Source organism: Lissotriton helveticus, chromosome 7 (assembly GCF_964261635.1).
Source record: "Lissotriton helveticus chromosome 7, aLisHel1.1, whole genome shotgun sequence".
Classification (NCBI taxonomy): domain Eukaryota; kingdom Metazoa; phylum Chordata; class Amphibia; order Caudata; family Salamandridae; genus Lissotriton; species Lissotriton helveticus.
In genome coordinates, this window is record NC_136068.1 from 566190342 (window position 1) to 566217201 (window position 26860).

General features: G+C 43.3%; 2 protein-coding genes and 1 pseudogene across 7 annotated transcripts in view; 2 read left to right on the top strand and 1 right to left on the bottom strand.

Moving 5' to 3' along the window:
- Window positions 1-26860, bottom strand: part of LOC144768753 (interferon-induced very large GTPase 1-like) — a 426778-nt gene that overhangs the window by 228262 nt on the left and 171656 nt on the right. The window lies entirely within an intron of this gene.
- LOC144768755 (general transcription factor II-I repeat domain-containing protein 2-like) overlaps window positions 1-26860 on the top strand; it is a 428006-nt gene that overhangs the window by 9601 nt on the left and 391545 nt on the right. The window lies entirely within an intron of this gene.
- On the top strand, window positions 2890-3459 carry LOC144766895 (GTPase HRas pseudogene; annotated as a pseudogene).

Consider the following 26860-nt stretch of genomic DNA (forward strand, 5'->3'; position numbering starts at 1 on the left):
CCTTTCAGACCACGCCCCGGTCCTACTCGAATGGGGCCCAATCCAAGCTAGACCGAAGCAGCCTATTCAGCGGCTAAGACCCGATGTGCTTAGGGACCCTATGGTCCTTACGGAACTTAAGGAGTCGATTGTTGGATGCTTTACCTCAATTTGGTCCATCGCTAGCTCAACAGGAATGGAATGGGACACACTTAAGGTGGTGATCCATAGAGAGTGTCTCGCTAAAGTTGGTGGGACATGACGCAAGCTAGAAAGGGAACTAAAAGAAGCGGAAGACAAGATTTCCCGGTTGCAACATGGATTGCAACCAACGGCATCATACAATGCCTTCATGCTGCAGGCCCACCTCCACATGAGTGAAATATGGGAGAGACTTGACAGTCCAACCAGGCAGGAATATTTCCAGCTTTTGCACAAAGGGGGTGACAAATCGGGAAGACTTCTAGCATGGTTATTGAAGAGAGAATGCCCACCCCTGCTAATCCTCAAGTTAATGTACCCAGACAGGAGCATTATAAACACAAATACAGGAATTAATAGTCACATGTACGAACACCTATAGAGCCCACCAATCTCGAGTTCCTTAGGAGCATACCTCTCCCTTGTATTACGGGAGAACAGGCACAGGCCTTGGAGGCTGCGATTCAGTTAGATGCAATATTGAGGGTGTGTGAACGATGGCTCAATGCAAAGCCCCAGGCCCTGATGGACTAAGAGGTGGACAAACACAATATCGATTTTTCAATATCGACCTACATTAATATTGAGTTTTAAATATTGTAGGGACAGAATATCAACGACCAGAATATCGACGACCAGAATATTGACCTGAAGGTAAGAAATATCGATTTTGTTAATATCAAAGTTAGTAATATCAATAGCAAAAATTTGATGTTACTAATATCGATGTTTATATTAGGCTTATGTATTTTAGTACGTATTTCATATGTATGTGTTCTATTTTTTTGTTAAGTATAGTACTGTTTTTTTAAATATGTATATAACATTTTTAGAAGTTAGTAATTTTTTTTAAAGTAAATTATGCCTTTTAGTACCGTAGTGGGTTGTGGGTTTATAGGGGAATAGGGTGGGAAGTAATTCAATTATAGTTACTTAAATAATAATTTTTAGGAAATATTAATTATTTTTAATTACATTTTGCGTTCTAGTTCTGTAGTGGGTTGTGGTTTTATAGGGGAATAGGGTGGGAAGTAATTTAATTGTAATGAAGTAATTATACATTTTTATATTTGGGTATTGATAATTAATTTATTGTTAATTATCTATTAATTGGTCATTATTAATGAATATTTATTAGTATTGATAATTGATTTATTGTTAATTAATTGTTAATTGGTAATTATTTTTCATTAATTTGTATTTATTGGTATTTTTAATTGATGTATTGTTAATTTATTCATAAATCATTATTTAATTACAAAATTTTTTTAATTTATAAGTGTCATTTTTAACCCCTACTCTAGCTAACGCTTTCCCTACTGTGGCACTCTTTGGAGTGGGAATAGTATTTTTTACCTCTACGCTATCCAACACTTTCCATACTGTTGTACTCACCGGAGTGGGAATAGTAATTTTTACCCCTACGCTATCCCACACTTTCCCTTCTAGTGCCCTCTCTGGAGTGGGAATAGTCATTTTTATCCCTACGCCATCCAACACCTTCCCTACTGTTGAACTCTTTGGAGAGGGAATAGTAATTTTTACCCCTACGCTATCCAACACTTTCCCTACTGTTGCACTCCTTGCAGTGGAAATAGTCATTTTTACCCCTACGCTATCCAACACTTCCCCTACTGTTGCACTCTTTGAAGTGAGAATAGTCATTTTTACCCATACGCGGTCCAAGACATTCCCTATTATTGCACTCACTGGAGTGGGAATAGTAATTTTTACCTCTATGCTATCCAACACTTTCCTTACTGTTGCACTCATTGGAGTTGGAATAGTAATTTTTACCCCTACGCTATCCAACATTTTCCCTACTGTTGCACTCTCTGGAGTGGGAATAGTAATTTTTCCCTCTACACTATCCAACACATTCCCTACTGTTGCACTCTCCGGAGTGGGAATAGTAATTTTTACCCCTACTTTATCCAACACTTTCCCTATTGTTGCACTCTCTGGAGTTGGAATAGCAATTATAACCGCTACGCTATGTAACACTTTCCTTACTGTTGCACTCTCTTGAGTTGGAATAGTAATTTTTACCTCTACGCTATCCAACACTTTCCCTACTGTTGCACTCACTGGAGTGGCAATAGTAATTTTTATCCCTGCGCTATCCAACACTTTCCCTACTGTTGCACTCTCTGAAGTGGGAATAGTAATTTTAACCTCTACGCTAGCCAATAATTTCCCTACTGTTGTACTCTCTGGAGTGGGAATAGTAATTTTTCCCTCTACACTATCCAACACTTTCTCTACTGTTGCACTCACCGGAGTGGGAATAGTGGAGTAAGTATATATATATTATTTTTTATATGTAAATGTTTAATTTATTTTAACATTGTATGTATTAGTTATTATTTGTAAACATGTTGTAATATTTTTAACTGTTTATATTTTTTACATTTAAAAAAACGATATTTTTTACAACTATTTTTGACATCAATATTTTTTTGTTCTATAATTTTGTACTTACCATGATGTAGATAGGATGGCGGTTAACGTGGGCCCTGGTTGGGTGTGTGCAGAGCCCGCCGCTGCATATTGTTCAGTGGCCGGGGCTGGTGCCAATGCGGCACGGACTTAGTGGGCACGAGGCCGCTCGGGGGCTGCGGCAGGGCATGCGAGCCTGAGCCCCTGCACATGGCTGCAAGAGGTACGCCCAGAGGAGCACAGGAGTGATCCCGAAGGCAGCCTTTGAAGATGACGGAGTACAAGCTGGTGGTGGTGGGAGCAGGTGGTGGTGGGAAGAGCGTTCCGACAATTCAACTCATTCAAAACCACTTTGTAGATGAATATGACCCCACAATAGAGGACTCCTACCTAAATCAGGTGGTGATAGATGGGTAAACATGTTTGTTGGACATCGTGGACACTGCGGGTCAAGTTGAGTACAGTGCGATGAGAGAATAGTACATGAGGACAGGCGAGGGCTTCCTTTGCATCTTTGCCATTAACAACACAAAGTCCTTTGAAGACATTCACCAGTACAGAGAATAAATCAAATGGGTGAAGAACTCAGATGACGAACCAATGGTGTTAGTGGGAAATAAATGTGACCTCCCGGCAAGGACGGTGGAGACACGACAAGCGCATGACCTGGACAGGAGTTATGGCATTCCTTACATCGAGACGTCTGCAAAAACAAGACAGGGGGTTGAAGATATCTTTTATATATTAGAATGGGAGATCCGTAGGCACAAGCTTCGCAAGTTGAATCCTCCAGATGAGAGCGGCCAAGGGTGTCTGAACTGCAAGTGTGTGATATCATGACTAAGTTGACATGGCACTGGCTCTGTGGAGAAGGGAGGCCATCTCTCCAAATGAGTGAGAAGGACGGGACTCAGCAGAGCACGCGATCCCATTAAGGACAAGAAGTCAGCGGACTGCATATCCTGGCAGCCGCTTTCCCTCAACCCTCCAGGCTCAACCGATTACTTGAGCCCCAGACACAAGTCCAAGGCTATCTGCTCGAGGATGAGGCCTCTTAAACCTAAAAATTGCCGTCCCGCCTTCTAAGCTGTAGAAGCCCTTCTAGGCTCCCCAAAGACACGATAAGGTGATCGACCTTACCATTAAGGCTCCGACTCTAGATGCCCGCCGAACGTCACTCGCCTATTTGGTTTCGGCTTTTAATAGTTCAGGCAATAGCACAAATACTAGTCCAGAAGATGATCCCAGTTAACAATTGGAGTTGGGATCGAAACGTCACGTCAACTGTTATAACAGAACTGCATGTTTCTACTGTATATATTAAGTGCAGTGACTGTTTGTGCGCGCCTACACAAGACTGCATTGTATTGCTTTTAATAGTTCAGGCAATAGCACAAATACTAGTCCTGAAGATGATCCCAGTTAACAATTGGAGCTAGGGATCGAAACGTCACGTCGACTGTTATAACAGAAGTGCATGTTTCTACTGTATATATTAAGTGCAGTGACTGTTTGTGCGCGCCTACACAAGACTGCATTGTATTGTAAGCCGCCACTTGCTCCAGCCCTTTTGCCTGTTTAAATTTTCCTTATTCTTTCCTATTTAATTTTTCCCTCTAACTTGGTACAGGATTGTGCCCAGTCTTTTGATTCATGTTGTGTCTCACGTATTTGCAAAATTTCTAGAAAAACCTTAAAAATAAATAAATCCTTGTCCGGCTGGACATTGGAAACTAAGCCATAGTTCTTATTTAAGTCTATGTTTGCCATTTTTACTGAAGTATTTGTTAAGCTCAGGACCTATGTTCTTGATAAAATCTCTCCAATTGGTGCACAACAACAAACAAAGGAGATGAAGAACAAGACAAACCAAAAAACAAAGCACCCAGAAGCTAACAAAATAATAATTTGAAGAAACGCACACAAAATGGTCAGCGCCATTTCAAACCCCTGGCTCTTTTGCCTTGCATGTCATGAGGTATTGTCATAACAAATCACCCTATTGGAGAAGGTTGCATCAACTAACCGAGAACTCATCTTTTTCTGTTGCAGATGCCACAGCTTTCAAACCACAGGGAATCATTATTTGATGATGCTTACGTTGATTACGTTTGAGACTGTCCTCAACTGTTCTTTGGAGTTCTGCACTGCTGTTTTATTTATTTTTCTCAATTCACTTTTTATTGAACTTTTATTGTATTTTTTTATTTGTTTTTTCTTCTTTTCATTTTACTATCAATGGAAGACCACAAACAATGACCACTTGACAGGGAAAAGAAAACAAAAACAGGATGTCGATATTCTTGACTTCAATATTTTTGTGTCGATATTTTGCTACCTCGATATTCTGTCCGTCGATATTTTGTAAGTGATCCAGGCTACCAATAGAGCTCTACCAGATATACAGCGACCTATTACTCCCTAGATTATTGGAAACCCTGCAAGAAGCTAAGGTAAATGGAATCCTCCCACAATCTATGAGAGATGCCCTCATAGCTATGCTTCTGAAACACGGTTGGGACGAGTGAGATTCGGGATTCTATAGGCCCCTCTCCATGCTGGGAGTGGATGTCAAAATACCGGCTAAGGTCCTAGCCACTCACCTTAGCCATGTGGTATCCCATCTTGTCCACAATGACCAGTGTGGATTTTTTTACAGGAAGGGGAACACACAAGAACATATGCCTCCTCTTGCACATGCTGCATTCAGTGTCAGGCGGAGCAGATAGGGTGGAAGTGGTCGCCTTTGACATAGGAAAGGCGGTTGACACTCTGCAGTGCAACTACTTGTGGGAGGTACTCAAAATAATGGGACTTGGCAATGAGTTCATCACTTGGGCGCATCTATTATACCGAGGGCCAGGGGTACGTATGGGGCATCAAATATCGGAGTACATCACTATTGAATTAGGCACCAGCAATGGTGTCCTCTTTCCCTGTTGCTGTTCACCCTGACAATGGAGCCATTGGCGATCCAATTGAGGAGAGATATGGACGAATGGGGAATCACTGTCAATGGCTGCACTCATGTAGTGTCCCTATATTCGGATGATGCATTACTCTATATCGGGCACCCGGAGGAGGCGATGCTGTCTCTATTGGGCATACTATGCTTATTTGGGCAGTCATGGGGCCTCCGTATAAATCATCGTAAGACTGTTATCTTCACGTCAGCCACTCTAACACAAGTGGCTATACAAGATCTCCCGCCAGTAGAGTTCAGCTGGGAAATTGATCATTTTAGTTATCTTGGCATTCAAGTGACACATAGTCCTGAGGAGTCAATCCGGTTCTGGTACAAGGTCCCCCTCCCCATTAAGGGGCGTGTTGCATTGGCTAGAATGGTCATGTTGCCTAGGTGCCTCTATGCCCTACAGAATGCACTCTGCTATATCCCAGATACCATGTATGTTACCTTGAATAAGTTGGTTTCGCTAGTATGGGCTGGAGGTCACAGTAGAAAAAAATTAGACATACTCAAACTGGACTCGGACCTGGGTGGACTAGGCCTCCTGGACTGTAGACTATATTATTTTGCTGGACTGCTTCAATATGCAGCACAGTGGTGTATGGAGGGACACAATATGGAGAAAACATTAGGCCCCAAACTCATGCCCATTTATAATATGACAGGTAGCGGCGATCTGGGAACAGCGATCATCCAGGTGGTTCATAAGGCACCTTACATGATCTCCTGCCCCCTAGAATGGTTGCAGGTGTTCTGTCAAATTTAGTTAGTTATGGACATCTCCAAAATGGCAAGAGGGTGGATGCTCGACCGCCGGGGATCTATTCGCTAATGGGTCCTTCCTGACGTATGAGGAAGCAAAGGAATGGCACTGAACACCTGAAGGACACTTCTTACAATATGCCAAGATTGCACATACTGTTAGGGGAATATGGCCCTCCTTTTCTGATGAGCCGTTAGTCACACACACTGGCCCTCCTGCTGGACCCGGGGTCAACTAAAGTCCTAATCTCCCGCATATATAAGGCCCTTAAAGAAGACTGCATCACTGAGACGTCACAGATAAAAGACAGGTGGTCTGCTGACCTGACAGCCCCCTATGGAACAGGAGTGGAAAAAGGCGTTTGCGCAGGTCCTGGAGGCGGCTAGTAATGCTAGGTTGAAACTTACCCAGTTCCACTACTTACATCGTACTTATTTGGTCCCCTCAGAGATTAGCACGCTTTAGCTCAGCGCACCCTTCCCACTGCCCCAGGAGCGGCTCTGACCCTGCCACATTCTTCAATATGACTTGGACATGTATCAGGTTAAAAAGGTACTGCAATCAAGTTATTCAGATACTCCGTGCCACCACAGCAGTTCAGATAGAACAGACGGTTAAACACTGCCTACTGGGGGGTACTCCTGACACCAAAAAAGGGAACATGCAGCAGACACAAATTTGCCCTCCTAGGCCCAGTATTGGCTAATCATCACATTGCCATACACTGGACACAAACGCTTCCTCCAAAAATGGATGCATGGCTGTCAGACATGCGGGAGTGGGAGGTGCGGAAGAAAATCATCTAAAAACAGTGTGCGCAGACGAACATGCTGAGCGAGATTTAGAGTACTGGGGACACATGCTGGAAGGGTTGCAAATACCGTACTCACAACTGGAGTCGGAATTGGATAATACACAAAGAACACAGCCAAACACCTCTTTAGCACAGGCAGCAATAAGGATTAGTCTGAACACCGGTGCGCAGGAGAGTCAGATACTGCTAAGCAGTGGGGCCCTCTCCCAAACCGGTCAAATAACCCCTGCATGATGGGCAGTCACCCGGTCCCACAAAATGGACAATTGACAGATTGGTAACCTCAATATTTAAACTGAATTCCATCACCAGTCACTGCTGCGCAATGTTATAGGTTTTTGTTTTCTTTCATACTGTATGATTCTCATTATTGTAATTCCTGGATGTGGACTGAAGGCATGAATGCTGAGTGGGTGAATAAACCCTGGTGCACCACGCATATTGCAATGTAATCCTTGTCGATTGCCCATGGTCAGACTATGAGTAAATGTACAATGTACCACTTTCTGTGATTAACAATGAAGTATTATAATAAAAATAATTCTAACTTTTTAAAAAACTATTTTAAGCTTTACAGTATATTTAATTGTTAATATATTTGTAAGTAATTTCTATTTTAATAGCGAATTGTTAGTTTTTTAGGGGAATAGGGTAGTGATATATTGAAGTTATGTATATTTTTTAACTTACTATTAATATTATGAAATCATATTTAATTGGTAATTATTTATGTATTTTTAATGGTGGACATATGCATTTCTTTAATTGGGTTTAAGTGTTTTAATAATGTTTCTAAACAGACATTTTATCAGTTGTATTTTAAGTTATTTTTTCAGGTTATTTAATTTGTGACAAAATATTTTTGGAATCATTATTTTAATTTTTGGGGTGATTACTGTTTGGTTTTGGTAGATAGAGACGTAGATTCTATTCCAATGTAATTTTTTATTTTACGTTTATTAATGGCTTGAATTAGATCTTGACGGATGTGACGGACATTCACACCCCCTTATTACAAGTGCAATAGGATGTAATGTAATAAAAAAAGAATTATTAGAGGTTTGTTAGCAAGCCTTTTTGGGCCATGCTCCCCGTTCATGGGCGGAAGCAACGATAGTGGTTTTTAAGAAAAAAGGTAAAAATGCTGAGGAGGTGGGGTCATATCGGCCGATATCCTTACTGAATTCGGATAGCAATTTTTTTTCTAAAATAATAGCTAACCGGCTAAATTATCTGATGCCAGACTTAGTGTCCCTCCGACAACATGGATTTATAAAGCATAGAGGTACTACTGATCATATAAGACGGTTTATATCCTTGCTGGATTGGGCACAGGGCACACACTCTCCTGTCGGTGTGGCCCTGTTGGACGCAGAAAAAGCGTTTGACAGGGTTGCCTGGGATTTCATGTGGCTGGTTTTGGAAAGGAAGGGGTTTCCTGCGGAGTTTATTAGGGCAATCCAGACACTATATAACCACCCGTTTGCTACTATTCGAATTTCAGGGAAGAGGTCGGGGAAAGTATCAATAGCAAGAGGGACAAGACAGGGGTGTCCCTGTTCCCCTTTGCTGTTTGCTTTGTACATAGATCCCTTTATTACTAGCCTAGAGGATAATATTGCAATTAAACCCGTGCAGATAGCAGAGCAGGATTATAAAGTTTGTGCATACGTGGATGATATCGCGATAGTGACGTCCGATTTGAGTGCCGCACTCCCAAATATTATAGAATCAGCTGAGAAGTTTGGGCGCTTCTCGGGATTCAAATTGAATATTGATAAAACACAACTCATTCACTCAGAAGCTGGCTGACCGGAGAATATCAAAATTGTAAAAGAAGCCAACTATTTGGGGATCAAAATTACAGCTAAAATTGAAGAAATTATCCCTATAAATCTGGACCCTATTATTGGCTCCTCTATCAAGCTGCTAGAAAGAATAAATAATTTAAAGCTATCACTGTTTGGTCGCAGCAATGTACTAAAGATGTTAATTTTTCCAAAGTTTTTGTATTCATTTCGGTCTCTACCATTTATTATCTCCTCTAGCTACTTCTCTCGAATAAATAGAATGTGCTCCAGATTTCTATGGGGATATCATCGGGCTCGGAGAGCATTAGCAAAATGTGTGCTACCCCGAGAAAGAGGAGGCTGGGGTATTCCGAACTTTCAATTTTATCACTGGGTTGTGATTTTGCAACACATGGGTGTATTCATTCTCCCGGATGATCCGGTCGAGGACTTCGCCTCGCCCTCTATTTACGAGATGCTTTTGGGGGCCGAGGCTAAACAATGTTTAAACCGGATTATTGAGCCTAGTTACTACAAAAAAACTAAGTTCAAGACTATTTATTCCGCTTATATTATATGGAGGACGATAAAAAAGAGATTTAGAATGGGCCCAAATATAAACATTTATACTCCTTTGCAGAAAAGCCCTTTTCTCCCAGAATTATTTCGAGACGGGGTAATGCAAAGGTGGTATAATCTAGGGATTCGGAATTTTGGTGATTTGTATCAAGGGAATGATTTTGTTTCATTTGATTATTTAAGGAAGGAATATCATGTGTACCACGGTGATTTTTTCAAGTATCTTCAGATACGAAGTTTTTGTGGTCAGAAACTGGCAAAACAGATGATACTGTTGGGGAAAATAGCAATAGTTGAAGCCATAAAGGAACGGCATAAAATAGGATCTTTGTATCAGCTGCTTCTGGAGAAGGTGGAAGATGATTTAGAGGATAGAGCACTTAAATGGCAAAGCAAGCTGAATGTTGAACATGTCAATTTAGATAGAAGTATGGAGATTGCGGGGAATACGCTACTTAATGGGTAAATGATTATTCAATACATTATATCAGTATTTGATTTATACTATACGCCTGGTAAACTGACAAAGTGGAATTCAACGCGTGGGAGGAATTGCAGTCGCTGTAATTTACAAGCAGTAGACGCCGCCCATATGTTTTATAGATGCCCTAGACTATCGCAATTTATCGCGGATATTGAGCTTTATTTAAGGAGTAGCTTGAGTATCTCTGTCAAACTAACAGCTCCTCTGGTTATTTTTGGATGTGACGAAAGTACGACATATCAGGGATCTGAATCTGAGGAAGGATTCATCTTTATTTGCATGTCGGCATTTTGTTCTTGCATCACATCTCAATGGCTGGACGAAGATCCACCAAATTTTATTACATGGCAAACTAAACTACTGTCTATGTACCATCTTGAGATAGCATTATATAAAATTAAGGGCATTAAGAAGAAAACGTATGGGCTCAAAATATGGTCTCCGCTAGCTAATTGGTTGGACTTGTAAGGAAAATTGTTGGTGAAAGTAATGTATATGGTATTTCTTTTTTATTTACTTTTTCTTCTTTCTTTTTTTGCTGTTACTTTATGAATCTATGACTTGAAGTAATGGATAAGATACTGTTTAATTTTTAATGGAATTATGGCAAAAAATGTGCTTTCGTTCTTTTGTTCTTTACTGTCTGTAAGCTGTCATAAAATTCTATAAATAAAAAAAAAAAAGGATGTAATGGAAGGCAGACAGGATATTCGTCACGTTTGTGAGGGAGTATCCCTACCATGAAGATCTAAATCAGGCTCTAAGTTTTTCTATATTGTATCATATGTAATTATTTATAGCATGATTTCCCTTTTTTACGATATTAGGTATTTATGGGCCATATGTAGGTAGCTCAATACCGGTCGGTAATGGCCGATATTCGGTAAATTTGCCGTTACCGACCGGTATTTAGGCATTTGAAATGTAGGAGGCCAAAAGTAAGGATTCTGTAATTATGAATCGGTAAATACCAATTCATCGTTACCGAATTCTAAATTACAGAATCGGTATTTACCTATCCTTATTTACCGAATCGGTAAATAAGAAACTGTAAAAATGAGAATAGAGATGTAGGTAACTTCGAAAATACCAAATTTCATGAAATTCGGTATTTAAGAGTCGGTAATTACCATGGATTGAAAGCAGGTGGTAACCAGGTCCAGGCCATAAAACTGCAACAGTGTGATCAGAATGGCGGCTTTCTATGTGATAGCAAGGCGGCTACAGCTACAGGCAGCAGGAGAGAGGATCTGGAGATGGAAGGAGCAAGTCTACAGACAGCGGATCACACTCTTCTGACTTATTGAGGCAGAGATCCATGAAAGGTACAGGCTACACCCCAACACCATCCTGGACTTGATAAGGGACCTGCACCCAGTCATGGAGCACCCAACACCAAGGGCGCATGCCATACCACCACATGTGCAGGTGCTCTGTAGCCTACACCTACTTGCATCTGGCAGTTACCAGGGGGCGATAGCTGTGATAGGTGGGGTGTCCCAGAGCAGCCTGTCCCGTATTTTCAGGAAGTTCCTGGAGGCTATGATGCAGAGAATGCATCATCATTAGATCAGCTTCCCTGACACACATGCGGAACTGCTGAAGGCCAAGACTGACTTTTACCAAAGGGCACAGTTCCCACATGTCATCGGCTGTATTGATGGCACAAACATCCCAATCTGCCCACCTGCAGCCACTGAGTACATCTACAGGAACAGAAAGTCCACCCACTCCATAAATGTGCAGGTAATCTGTGATGCTGCCAACATAATCACAGACATTGTGGCCAAATTCCCAGGAAGCACTCACGATTCCTACATCTTCCAGAACATTGGGATCTACACACGCCTGGCAGCGGGGGTAATTCGGAGAAGGATACCTGCTAGGTAAAACACTGTGACACACCCTGACAGATATTGCAGATGTAGGTGTTGTTGTGCATGTGAGTAATGGCTTTCTCTTTTCCACATAGGCGACAGCGCATATGCCGTCCGCTCATTCATCCTCACTCCCTGCCTGAACCCATCAACCCCGAGTGAGAGACGTTACAACGTGGCAAACAAATCTACACGCAACGTCATGCGGTACAACTTTGGGCTGTTAAAAAGCAGGGTCCGCTGCCTCCACAAAAGCAGAGGCACACGTCAGTACTCACCCCATATCTGCTGTAAAATCATTGCAACTTGCGCAATGCTGCACAACCTTGCTGCTAGGAAAGGAACAGCAGTAGAATTAACAGATATTGAGGATAATGATGACGAATTTGCACAGCCTGAGCCCAACACAGCAGGAGTGGCACCAGCAACAGATGGGACACAGAGACGGGCAGAGATCACACGCAACTATTTTTAAGTAAGTAAGGAGACACAGCCAGGCATTGCATGTACATGAAGTAGTTTAATAACTGGGCACTACGACAATGAACCAATGGCACACCATGCCAGTCCAAATGGTGACAACCTTAATAGGTAGTCATGGGTTACTTCACCCTAAATATGTTCATAAATGTGTGGGCAGCATTAACGTCTGTCCCCACGCACAACAGTGCTGGAAGCCTGCAGCTGGCTATCCTCACTGTCTGCTGAGCCAGGGCCCACAGCATGCCGCCTGTTGCTCCTCCGGGTGTCTGGTACAGGGGGGTAATGCTGCTCCTGCAGGTGGTCTCATCACTCTCCCCCACACCTAGAGCACCAGTGTTGGCTGACTGGGTGGTCAGCAGCACTTCCAGTGCGAATGTCACCTTCCCCATCCCCCTGGTGACATCAGTGCAGCAGAGCACCTGCCCCTCCTGTATTGTCACGGACAGCCTGCAGAGCAGGGAAGTGGCAGTTTCCAGGCGGTTCACTGCCCTGGTGTGCTGCTCCATATTATGCCTCTGCTTGTGCCTTGTTGCCCTGTCCTCGTCCAGTTTGTCACACAGCACCAACACAGACTGGGACATGTCCCGCATGCCCTCAGCCGTCTCCTTGATGCCCTCCGCCAGAGCTGATGCCCCTGTCAATGTTAACCATGTTCTGGTTTAGGTGCCGCATTTGTCTCTCTACTGATTGAATCGCTTTCCCCTGCAGGCGCTGCACCTTCACCATACTGGCCTCCAGCCCTCTGAAGACCCCATCACCCTGCTGAGTTGTGCTGTGCTCCCGAGCCCTGCCCCTGTATGCGCACCCTCCGAGGTGGACTGTAGCCCAGAATTTGTTTCCTGCAGTGGACAAGATGGTGTGTCACCCATCCTTGTGTCCTCAGAGGACGACTCCAAGACATGGAGAGTGGCAAAAGCATGCCTCCTGGCCTTTACCGCCACAGGTGACGTTTCTGCTGGTGAGGCTGAGAGTTCTTGTGAGGCTTGCTGTGGTGGTGAGTCAATCAGCTGTGTTGATGCTGGCTCTGGTGTTGTCGCTGGCTCTGTTGGTGCATCTGCTTGTGGTGTTGATGTCGGTGGTGGTGAAGTGCTGTGACCTGCACTTGTGCTGGCATCCTCTGTTCTTCCCTTACGGGGTGCCCTTCCCTCCTTCTGCGCTGTCCTGCGTGATGACTATCCTGTGGACAGATATGGACATTAGCTCAGTGGTCCTGCAGCCCTGCATTTCAATATTAAATTACATTCCTGTCACACTATCTCAATGTCCTCAGCTGCTTCTAACTGATGCTTGTGGCATGCCTTGTTGTTTAGTGTGATGACTGTGATGATGGGTGTTTCACTGACTACATCTCCCATAATGCATTGCTGGTGTATACTAAGACCTGTACTAGAGTGTGAGTCACACAGCCACATTGGGGAATGGGGATAGGGAAGGGGGGTGGGATTGATGTGCATGCTTCTTACCTTGTTTTGTGGCAGCTCTGGCTGAGCTGTCTGCATCCCCGATTCCAGAAACACTTTCGGGCTCCAGGGTTGACTCAACCAGCTGCTCCAGGTCAGTAAGGGCAGGCGCCCTGCTCCTTCCTCCCACTGTGACACTGGCCTCTTTCCTCTGTGCAGCCAGCTTCCTCTTGGTGATGATCCAAAGGTCATACCACCTTTTCTTGAGGTCATCGATGTCCCGTGGGCTCACCCCAATAGCATTCTCCTGCGCCTGGATTGCCAGCCAGATCTTCCTTTTTACAGCTTCTGCTACCTGCAGGGACTGCTTTCCAAAAAACTGTGTGTGGTGTTTCACCACCTCCTCCACAAGGACCTGAAGCTCAGTTGCACTGAGCTTCATTTTCCTTTTCCTGTCTGCTCCTTCCCTCTCAGATTCATTGGATGCCATCCTGCAGTTCTCCTCAGCCATGTTCAGCCAGTGGCTCAGTTGCTCTCCTCTGCACTCCCAGCTCTCCAGAAGGTTTTGATTGTCTGCACCTGCATGGGTGTGGCCACTTTCTGGTTGTGGGGTGGGGTGGATGCACAGGATTGGTTGATTCCTCAATTGCCTGTTTTTTTAATCTCCGATTCGGTATTTACCAATTCGGTAAATACCGATTCCTTGCACATTTTCCGAATTTTTCCGAATCGGTAAATGTTTCCGATATTTTTTTACCTACATCTCATTTACCGAATCCTAAATACCGAATCGGTAAAATTCGGTATTTAGGAATCGGTAAATATAATTTACCTACATATGGCCCTATATGTTTTGTATTAACTGATTTTGAGGCGGAATGCTATTTGTATTTCCTCCAAACTACAGCACTTTTCCTACTGGTGTTACAAATGGAGTGGGAATAGTCAATCTAATCCCTCTGAATTCCAACACTTTCCCTACTGTTGCTTAAAATGGAGTCAGAATAGTGGATCTAAGCCCTCCGGAGCTCAACACCTTCCCTACTGTTGCTTGAACTGAATGAAGTGTGAATAGTAAATGTAACCCCTATGGAGTCTAACATTTATTGTACTGATATTTAAAGTGGAGTGCGTTCAGTAAATGTAACCCCTCCAGAATGTAAAATTACCGTACTGTTGCATAGACTGGAGTGTGAATAGTAACTCTAATAAGTACTACAACACTATACTGCTTAAAAGGGTGGAGTGAGATTTGTAAATTAAGCTTTTATAAGTTATACATTTTATGCAACTTTTCTTACACAGCATTTATTGCAATTATTTTTGGAAATGGTGTTTATGCATGCTTTTATTTTTCTAATAATTTGTAATTTTCATAGTAGGTTTCAACTGTGTTTTACAATTTACATTTTTCACATTGATTGATATATATTTTTTCCCACAATGTGATCCTAAAGATCCTGCGTGCTCAGCATGGGGGCCGGATCCTGGCTGAAATCATCAATTTTCCACCAAAATATGCGGCACTTTGAGAATCTGGTTACTGCTTATTTTATTTTAAATTCAGCACTCTGACCAGTGTCTGAATTTAAAATAAAATAAGCTGTAACAAGATTCGATTCTCTGATTGCCGCGTATTTCGGTGGAATATATATATATATATGGAATGGAATATATATACAATGGAAAGAGCCACTCAAATTGTAGGTTTAAGTATATCTTCACTTTTTATTAATCACGTGGTGTGCTTCACGAACAGAATGAAAAAAATGAGTATTTATAGGTCTCTTTTCACAATGTACCGTTATGTGATCAAGGGTAGTTCCTACCCGAAACGCGTCATGCCAGAAGGAGAATCAATGGGATAATAAATTGACCTGTGTACTGGATAAGCTGTGTGGCGGTCTTTGTGTCCTGCATGCCGTGCCTGGAGAAGCAGGAAAGAGTTAAATATATATGTTAGAGGTTTAACAATATGGAAACATCAACAGTATTTTTTCTGTTTCCTTTGCATGTGATGGCACGTTGCACTTTAAATAGGTGAACAGCCCTCTTGACGCTTGTCATATGATCAAGGCTATCTCTAGCCGAAACGCGTCATGGCGGACTGGTGCTGGGCTAGCATTAAATAAAATTCAATATTTGCACCATTTCTGGGTCTCGCTGCTCCTGTTTTCCTGTTCGACAGTAACGGCTGTTACTGAGTATTTCGACGTGGGAGCACTACGTACCTCGTATCCTAGCTGGGAGAGCTTCCCTGGCTTGTGCGAGACCCCTCCACGTTCTGGGCTACAAACGGCAAGAAGCTAACTTTCCTTCGGAAATTTGAAAAAACTCCTTGTTGGGAGACGCCGCCACGCCCCAGGGACCAACGGATCTGTGTGCTGTTCGTTTTCGTGGAAAGACCGGAAGTAGTTCCGGGACTGCTGGCCGGCGGGTGTCGGTCGCGGTTTCCGAGGCTCATCCCTCGAGTACCGAGGACGGCAGCTGCAACGGACCAGGATACCCCCCCTGTGTGGAGTACAGAAGTTGTTCCGGACTGTATTACCGGTAGGAACCACTCTGTGTGTGCCTGACTGTTATTCTGCCCACTGCTTGCACCATGTCCGCAGACACGTTGAGAGGGCGCATGGAGATGTCCAAGGGAATGTTTTCGGACCCCCCGGCTGGGGAGTCCACATCAAGTCACACTGCAATAACTGTACCTGAGCAACGCTCAGAAATGAAGGAACTGTTCAAGCGCCTAGAGAAATGCAGTAAGGGCGAACAAGCCAAGTGGTGGGAGTTTACATCGCTGTCAGGCTATCTGGAGGTGGGGCGGGTGCCAAGGGGTTTGCGCACACTGTTGGCCCCTTCATATGAGGATCCCGACCCCCAAATGTTAGCCGACTGGGCGCAGTGCAATTTGGAAAACTCCAAGCGCCTAATGGGCATTCTCGTCCAATATGCTCAAAGCGACAGAGCTAAATTGCTTGAAAAAATCGAGGCAATCAATGCAGACATTGACAAATTACCTCCCTCTCCAGAGATATTAAAAATGAGAGAGGATATGAATAAAAGGCTCAAACGCGAGGAAGACAGCATTATGAAACGCAAAGCATACAAGTTCCAGCGTGATAGACTGGACTATGAAAACGGGAAGATTTTCACATTTGCCAAAAAATACGACAAAATTAAACAGCGACAAACCACTAATAATTCTAACATGTCTACCACAACCAACAGCAATGGTAATACTGCATCAACCTCTAGCACACGAACAGTTGAGGTATCTTCAGCATCAGTTTCAGAAGACAGTTCACAGTATGAGAGTGAATCAGAAACTGAGACCAGGCGACAACAAATGGTGGGGTTTCGCAAACTTACTCCGGCACAGGAGATGGCAATTGTGCAGCAAGATCGCAAGGCCAGCCTACGCTCCGCAGCGCAGACTACCGCCGGCAGCGCAACAACAAGCAACGCGCAGAGAGGCGCAAGTGCAACAAGCGTCGCAAAACCAGACGCCAGGCCCAAGAAACAACGCTTCAGAAAGCAGTGGAATTAACTGCATTCAATGCGGCCCCCCCAGCATCAATGGCAGAACAGAATGTTACTGATACCAAGGCCGTCATTAATCTATCTGACACAGTTCTGACCACAAAAGAAACCTCTCTTTTATCGTTGGGTTTGTCTTACAGTCCTAAGGGCAATTTTGACTACGCAACAACCAAGGTTGATATTTTCAAGTTTGTTCGTAAACTTAAACTACGAAAATATTTTGCTGCCCGGGGTGGACCCAACCGCAATTCCTCACAGTCAATGTCACTTAATGCTCCTTTATTAAGTGCACCGGATGATGTCGGTGAGACTTTGGTAACAGGAGCAGCTCTTACTCAGGAATTGTTAGAGCTTCAACAAGAGGAACTGTGTCCGGCTACAGAGAGTCAATCTGCCCTTGGAGGCGAGCCTCTACCTATCGCCTGTCCTACCAACTTTAAAACAAAATCTAAGTTCTGTCCTCTGATGCTAAAAGACAATGTTGATATCTTCCATGACCGTGTTACCTCACAATTGAAAGAGCTACAAATTAAAACAGCCAACTCCTTAAAACGCCACACCTATAGAGACAGAGAATATCACACTTTAATCAAGAAGTTGAGAGACAACAAAAATCTAGTGATCCGTCAATCAGATAAAGGAGGGAACGTGGTATTGTGGCCACGGAAAATGTACCTGGAGGAAGCCTATAAACAACTCAATGATAGGGATTGCTATAGACGTATCTCTGTGCAGGACGCTATGCAAACAAGAAACGCAATCTATCTCAAGTTATCTGCTTGGAGAAGCAAGGGCTTGATCTCGATGGATGAGTATAAATTCCTCAAAAAGGATTATCCGGTGATGCCAGTCATATATTTCATCCCTAAGGTACATAAAGACTTGAAACATCCTCCTGGTAGGCCTATTATATCTGCTCGCAACAGTCTGTTGGAGAATATGAGTAGGTATATTGATTTTTTCCTACAAGACTTTGTGAGAGGCCTACCTTCTTTCATTTTGGATACCAGTGACCTGTTGAGAAAATTACAAGACTTTGCATGGAGCCCTAACTATGTTTTGGTATCCATGGATGTGACTTCATTGTACACCAGCATTGTCCACATTGACGGCTTGAAGGCCACACAACATTTTCTTGACAAAAGAGACCCTGGTTTCCATGAACACTCTAAAATGATATTTGACATGATCACAACTTGTCTTGAGAACAATATTTTTCTGTTCGCCAACCAACTTTTCTTGCAGACTCGTGGAGTGGCTATGGGGGCCTGCTTCTCTCCCAGTTACGCCTGCCTCCATATGGGGTACTGGGAGGAGCAGGTCCTGATGAAACAACATGCTTCCACCGTCAATGCTAAGGTTAAACTTTGGTTAAGGTATATAGATGACCTACTCATTGTATGGGATGGCACTGAAGAAGAGGTTGTTGAGTTCATTGAGTCATTAAATACCAACAACTTTAACATCCACTTCACTAGTACCCATAGCAGATCATCTATTGTCTTCCTAGATGTGGAGTTGTTTGTACAGGCAGGAAAACTTCATACTAGACTACATCGTAAACCTACAGCAGGGAACACATTGCTGCACGCAGAGAGCCAACATCCTGCGCATCTGATTCGCAGCATCCCTTATGGGGAGATGCTGCGGATTCGGAGAATCTGTAGCAATGAGCATGATTGCCGGACGGCACAATCCCTCTGTAAGGCACGCTTTCTGGAACGAGGCTACAAACCAGAAATTATAGACAATGCCATGGTTAGGGCCAACACGATTGATAGAACCACACTCCTGGGTACAGGAAGTTCCCGATCTAAAACTTCGACTAACAGGGTGGGTGAGGAGACTAGACTAATTATGACATACAATAGTCAACATAAAAGTATTCATAAAATAGTCAAGGACAATTGGTTCCTGGTCTCCAGCGACCCTATCATTGGTTCTCTATTGTGCCCACAACCTAGCATTACCTATCGTAAAGCCCGGGCTATGCAGGATAGCCTTGTGTCCAGTAGCCCTGAGGTAGTTCAAGCCTCATGGCTAAGTGGCAGTAAAGGTTTTTTGAGGTGCTCGAGCTGTAAAGCATGCAAACATGGCATTAGCAAAACAGAGGTGACTACTCCTCTTTCTCCCTTTCCCATCAAAATTAAACAGAAACTAAACTGTAAATCAGAGTTTGTTGTTTACGTCCTGGAATGCCCTTGTGGGTTGAGGTATGTGGGAAGTACTCGACCACAAGTTCACAAGCGGATACTACAACATCTGCGAGCAATCGCCCACGCTGATGTGACTTACCCGGTAGCCAGGCACTTTGAAAGCAAACATGGAAAGGATGCTTCCCTTTTGAAATATTTTGTGATAGACTGTGTTCCTCCCCAACGGAGAGGTGGTGATAGGGAATCTCTTCTGCGGAAATTAGAGACCCGGTATATAATTTTATTAGATACCAAGGCACCACAGGGCCTTAACATAGGGGAGGACTGCCACACCTATCTCTAGACATCAATGTTCAACTCATGCCATGTTCACCATTAAGAGCATCTCTGTTTATGCCCACTTAGAACGTGTAGATATATGTATATGAAGTTTTAACCTTTTTCAATTGCAGTGTGACTTTTGATACTTTACCTGATGATTATTAACTATTTTCCTGATGAATATAATCTCCATGACCATTTTAATTTCACCAATCACTTTATATCACTAATTGTGGGAGCACTTTATACCATCACTGCGTTTGTAGAAAATTGCGAATTTTGCACATGTATAGTACCTGTTATTGGTCTGCAAGACTACCAGCCCACTTGGGCACTATTACACTGAATTAGGAGTTCATGACAATCGGAACCTTAATTTATTTTAAGTTTTGTACAGAGTTTTGGTGATTTTAATGGTTATATTTTAGATGTATATAACTATTTATCGGCTTTTAACTTTTATATCATTTTAAAAGTTGGTTATAGCCGTTGCCATGTTGACTCTTGTAAATAGATGCCTAATTTATTAAGATGGTATTCCTGATGAATGATAACTATGTATTTCACATATTATTCATTGTTTGTGATGAGTTTCTTGTATACATGTGCAATTCAGACATTTATGTCGCAATGTTAGAGGTTTAACAATATGGAAACATCAACAGTATTTTTTCTGTTTCCTTTGCATGTGATGGCACGTTGCACTTTAAATAGGTGAACAGCCCTCTTGACGCTTGTCATGTGATCAAGGCTATCTCTAGCCGAAACGCGTCATGGCGGACTGGTGCTGGGCTAGCATTCAATAAAATACAATATTTGCACCATTTCTGGGTCTCGCTGCTCCTGTTTTCCTGTTCGACAGTAACGGCTGTTACTGAGTATTTCGACGTGGGAGCACTACGTACCTCATATATATATATATATATATATATATATATAAATAAAATCTACTGACTGTCGCCAGTAGATAGTTATAGTTAGGACCTATTTTCCATAGGAAATCCGCAACATTCTATTTGGAATAACTTTGGCGCCAGTTGACGAATCTTCAGGAAATTTTCAAAACTTACGGCCAGCTCCGGTCCGCTCTTACCCTGAATGTTTCACGGGGGGGCGGGAAAAAAGGGGGGGCCCAAAACGCGTTTTCCCCATGCAATTTCCCATAGGACCTTGAGCCGCAGCTACAGCTCGAACTACTGAACGGAATTACACCAAATTTGGCAAAGAGGTAGTCCTTAGTTCAGACTCATGGCTTTTGCTTAAATGGTGTAAATCCATTCAGTATTTCCTGAGAAAATGACATTTAAAAGTACATATATATCTATGGCCTCGGAGGGTCTGCGTACCCTAAGCGCACGCTGCCTTGCACAAGCTGTATTCTAATAGGCTGTCAACACTCCAAATCAGGAAGTGTTGGCAGCAATTTTGTGCCTCGGTTGAAACATCCTAAAAAACCTCACAAAACGTGAAAAGGGGGCAGAGTAGAAACACATTGGCCCCCTAGGCCTGCTCAGGGGGTCCCACAAGGACCCCCAAGGCCAAAAAAAGGCCCAAAAAAAAGGATGTGCGCAGGATCCACGCATTCTGCTGATTAAAAAAAAATATTAAGCGAGGGCCCGTTGCAGAGAGGGGCTACAGGCCACGCCCCTTTTTACACCTCTTTGCAACGCAGCCTTGTGGCGCTTGCTGGAGGTACCTGGTGGGCTAGTTGGACACCAGGGACCCTCATGATTCAAAGGGGACTTAATCCCCAAACTTAAAACACGCCACGGGCGCATTTGCACAGTGGTGAAGGTAGGAGGCGCCACTGTACAAAAGCGCCCCCTGGCGTGTTTTAAGTTGTGGAATTAATTCTCTTTCAATAGTGAGGGTCCCTGAGGGTCAAATAGCCCAACAGGTATCTCCAATTGGCGCCAGGGAGCTGCGTTGCAGACAGGTGTTCAGAGGCCACGCCCCTTGTTACACCTCTATGCAACGCAGCTCTGTGGCGCTTACTGGAGGTACCTAGTGGGCTAGTTTGACCCTAGGGAACCTTAGGATTGAAGGGGACTTAATATCTCAACTTAAAACGGTGACAGGGCGCTTTTACACAGTTGTGAAGGGAGGGGACGGGGCCTGACATGATGTGTGTAAACACGCCCTGTGGCGCGTTTTAAGTTGAGGAAAAAATTCTACATCAAACCTGAGGGACCATGAGGGCCAAGTAGCCCACCAGGTGCTTCCAGGAAGCGCCACTGCGCTGCGTTGCAGAGAGGTGATGCAGGCCGTGCCCATTTTTACATCTCTCTGCTACGCAGCTCCGTGGCGCTTACTGGATGTACTACAAATTCCGATTTACTCACCTGTTATCAGGAGAGAACCCAGTGCTGCATCTTTGAGCCCAGTACTGATTCTGAAAAGTAATTCTAGCCATACCTACTAGTAACTTGAATTGCCTTACATAGGCTAACATTGACTTGTTTCACTTGGAAATTCTTTTAAGTGTGGAGTTTTGGAACTTTAAAATATTCACCTAAAATCATCCGAACAACGAATTCCGATTTACTCACCTGTTATCAGGAGAGAACCCAGTGCTGCATCTTTTAGCACAGCGCTGAACCTGAAAAGTAATTCTAACCGTACTTACCAGTAACTTGTATTTCCTTCCATAGGAATCCATGATCTGGTTTTCACCAAAAAAGTTTCTAAGTGTCTATTTTCATAAACTGAAAATATTCCTAAAAAATCACCTGTATGACTTAAAGGCATTCTTTCAACTGTTTACAGGAGATGAAGCAGTGCTGGATCCAGGATCTACCACTGAGTAAGAAAAGGTAACGATAACACTACTTACCTGCTAATTGAATTTCCTTCCATAGGGTAACATTGACTGGTTTCACTTGGAAATTCCTCTAAGTGTGGAGTTTGGAAACTTTGAAATATTTGTAGAAAATCAGCAGAACTACGAATTCCAATTTACTCACCTGTTATCAGGAGTGACCTCAGTGCTGCATCTTTGAGCCTAGTACTAATCATGAAAATTAATAATAACTATACTTACCAGTAACTTGAATTTCCTTCCATAGGGTAACATTGACTGGTTTCACTTGGAAATTCTTCTAAGTGTGGAGTTTTGGAACTTTAAAATATTCCTATGAGTGAATGTATAGGTAAGTGTTTAGATGTGTGTGTAGATCTACAAATCACTGAGTGGGTTTTTAAAAACTTGTGTTGATGTGTCAATGGTTTCAAAAATGGTAGTTTATATTTTATAGTGAGTGATGAAAGGTTACACTAGTGTTTGATGAGGTGTATCTGACTGTCATGTGGATGATGCCATCTGTGATGTCATCAGTGATGTAATTTGAGATGTCATCAGTGATTTCACTGACCATGTCATGTATGATGTAATATGTGACATCATCAGCAGTGGATTGCGGGCGCTCAAGTTATAGTTAGTACAACTAACTATAACGGAGGAATTTCAAAGGTTTTGTACGAGTGAAATGTCCAGCTAACTATAACACCCCTAAAACCTACATTTTTTTCAGTGAATTTCTAAGGTTTTTTAAATGCTAATCCCTAACTATAACATGTCTGAAACATATATATATCGACATCGAGAAAGGCACTTCCGCCGAAATGCGTCTGTTGCTGTTGCTGTAACCAATAAAACAAGAAACTTGCATTTCAAGCTGCCCGGAGTGCGGTTTTCCTTGTGTACGTCAGTACAATTGGGATTTGAGCTGAATATATATATTTATATATATATATATATATATATATATAAACACAAACTATTTATATATATATTAGCACGACATCCCTCCACACAAGAAGAATTGGGGACCAGAGGGGGTTACAGAGTAAACCAGGCTTTAATTGGCAGTAGTTGCACGGGTGGCGAATGCATTTCAGACAAACTCCTTCCTCAGCGCCCTGCCGTGCGAGGTAAGCCTTCACAAATGAATCCCAGTCCTGCTTCCCATAGTATTCGGGTCTGGACACTCCTCCCCCAGTCAATTAAGCTCACCTGTTGGTGTCCAGGAAGAGTGCAAGGACTCCAACTCCCAGAATGCACTGAGTGGGTGCAACTGGGTCGGCGGTGTGGGGGGAGCGTTGGAATTGGAAAATCGTTAGTCCAGATATTGCAGGTAGGGAAGGAGGGTACCCACAAGACGCTGCCAACAATTTACGGGTCTCCCCAGGGCCCCCTCCGTCGTCAGCTGCCTCAGAGACCATGTCGGAATTTCAGCAGGGACAGCCATTCAGCATAGCGTCCAAACGGAGGTAAAATACCTCCTGCCGCCTGAGATCTTCTGGAGAGTGAGGAGGACACCGTATCTCTCGGTACCCCGAGCAGTAACGTTGCTGCAAAACAACGATGATTGTCAGATAAAGTCCGGGTCTCTTGATGCTGCAGGGCCATCCGTACTGCTCCTCTGACTGGAGCAGAAAATATTAGCACGACATGCCTCCATATATATATATATATATATATATATATATATATATATATATATATATATATATATATAGACCAAGTTTCCATAGGGGGAGCATTTTTTGTTTTGCTTATAACAGTGGCGTAGTTGATGAATCTTCATGAAATTTTCCAAACTAATTCTTTGTTCATATCAGCTCCTATGTTGAAAGTTTGGGAGTGATTCGTCAAGGGGGTCCGAGAAAAAGGGAGTCCCGAAACGAGTTTTCTCCATGCAATTTCCATAGGAAACTTTAGCCAAGGCTACAGGTCGAATGGGTGAACGGAATTAACCCAAATTTGACAGGGACACAAAGCACACTTTTGTTTATTTGATGTAAATCCATTCAATAGTTTTGGAGAAATATCGAAATGTACAGATATCGATATTTGGGAATTCTGCCATCTGATTGGCTGAGGTGTTACGAGCATGAGCTTGCTGGTTATTGGCTGCGCACGGTTGCAACTAGGAATTTTTCTGGGGCACCCGCGTATGCTAACATTTTTATGACTCAGTTTGAAACAGAACACCTGATGAACACACATTGGTGGACACAAATAAAAATGTATTGTCGATTCATCTACGACATTTTTCTTATTTGGCAGGATTCAACAAGTAACTTGGAACAAATGATAAAGGAGTTAAATATGGTAAATCCAAGAATTCAATTTACCCATAAGATTAACCTGAATTCCATTGAATTTCTGGATGTGAGGATACTTAAAACATCTACAGGTTTACAAACAGAATTGTATTCAAAACCCACAGACCGCAATAATGCACTGGTGTACACCAGCTTCCATCCGAGAAGTCTTATCAAGAACCTACCATTTTCTCAATTAATCCGAATTAAACGCATTTGCTCAGAACCCCAAACTTGTCAGAAAACAATGGAAGAACATCTAAAAAAGTATAAAGACAGAGGATATCCTCAGGAACAGCTGCAAAAGTGTTTGTGTAGAGTAAACAATCTCAATCGTAAAGATCTGTTGCAAACAAAACCCAGAGAGACTGATACCAAACTGGTGTTTGTTTCAAAATATACTACACAGTAATAAGAGATTAAGCAAATAATCAACATGAGATGGGAACTGTTGTCAACAGAACCAGATTTCAACAACCTATTCAAAGATTTGCCTGTACATGCCTACACCAGAGGGAAGAACTTCAGACACACTTGAAACGACCCAATATCAAGCCAACACCAATTACATGTAAGGAAACTATGCGATTCCAGAACTGCATACATTGCAACAACGTTATCATAGGGGACTCATTTGTGCATCCAACCACAGGAAATCAGATTAAACTACAACACACGAGCGATTGCAATACTTAGAACGTTGTCTATGTGATGTTATGTTATGTTATGTTATAACATCTTGTATAGCGCACGAATCACCGGGGGGCATCTCGGTGCTTTTTCTCAGTCACAACCGAAGGAGACAAATAGCAGGATGACAGCGTTAGTACAGGTGCGCTTTCAGATGTTTCCTAAAGGCATGGTAGGAGGGAATGCCTCGAAGGGTAACGGGGAGACTATTCCAATACTTAGGGGCCAGATAGGAAAAGGCCCTGCCCCCAGACCTACTGCGTTTGATGCGTGGAATGTGAAGCAGTTGCAGCGTGCTAGACCTCAGTGGGCGGTTAGGAATATGTTTTATCAATTTCTTTTGAAGATATGCTGGGCCAAGACCCTGGAGAGCAGTAAAAGTCAGGCAACACACTTTGAAAAAAGATCTTTGTTTGACTGGAAGCCAGTGCAAGGTTTTCAGCAATGGCAATGAAGGGGTGCCCGCTGGCTGATTCAGGACCAGCCTAGCGGCCGTATTCTGAATAACCTGCAGTTTCTTCAGGTAAGTTGCTCCGACCTCGGCTAGCAAGGCATTGCCATAGTCCAGCCGGCTAATAATCGTTGCCTGGGTCAGCGTTCTTCGATGTATCATGGGAATAAAAGGAAGAATCTTTCGTAGCAGTCTTAACCTATAATAACAAGCCCCAGCTATCGAGGAAATGTGGTCTTGCATTGAAAGGGTGTGGTTCAGCTTAATGCCCAAATTGTTCACGCTCTGTGATGGCACAGGGGCAGACACAAGTTGCGCCGGCCACCAATCCGGAGACCAGGACTCCTCGGCCTTTCCCAGCAGCATGACTTCAGTCTTGCTCGGGTTCAATTGGAGGCAGTTGTTGGCCATCCAAATTGAGATCTCCAACATCCCTCTGCGAAAACGGAGTCTGTCGGCTTCCCTATCTGGCCCACAGTTGAACACCAGCTGGGTGTCGTCGGCGTATGACACCGTTTCGAACCCCAGGGCTTCCACCACCCTAGCCAATGGCGCCATATAGATATTAAAGAGGGTGGGGCTAAGGCAGGAGCCCTGGGGAACACCCTTGGTCAACAGAGTTTTTTTGGACTGATATGGGCCCATGGTAACCGTTTGATGTCTGTCCAGCAGGAAACTGCAGCCACTTAAGGGCTAAACCCTGTATGCCTGCGGAGCTCAACCTCTCCGCGAGCTTAGCATGGGAGATGGTATCAAAAGCCGCGGAGAGGTCGAGCAGCACCAGCATTGCCGAGCCACCTGCATCTATGGTCAGCCTTAGGG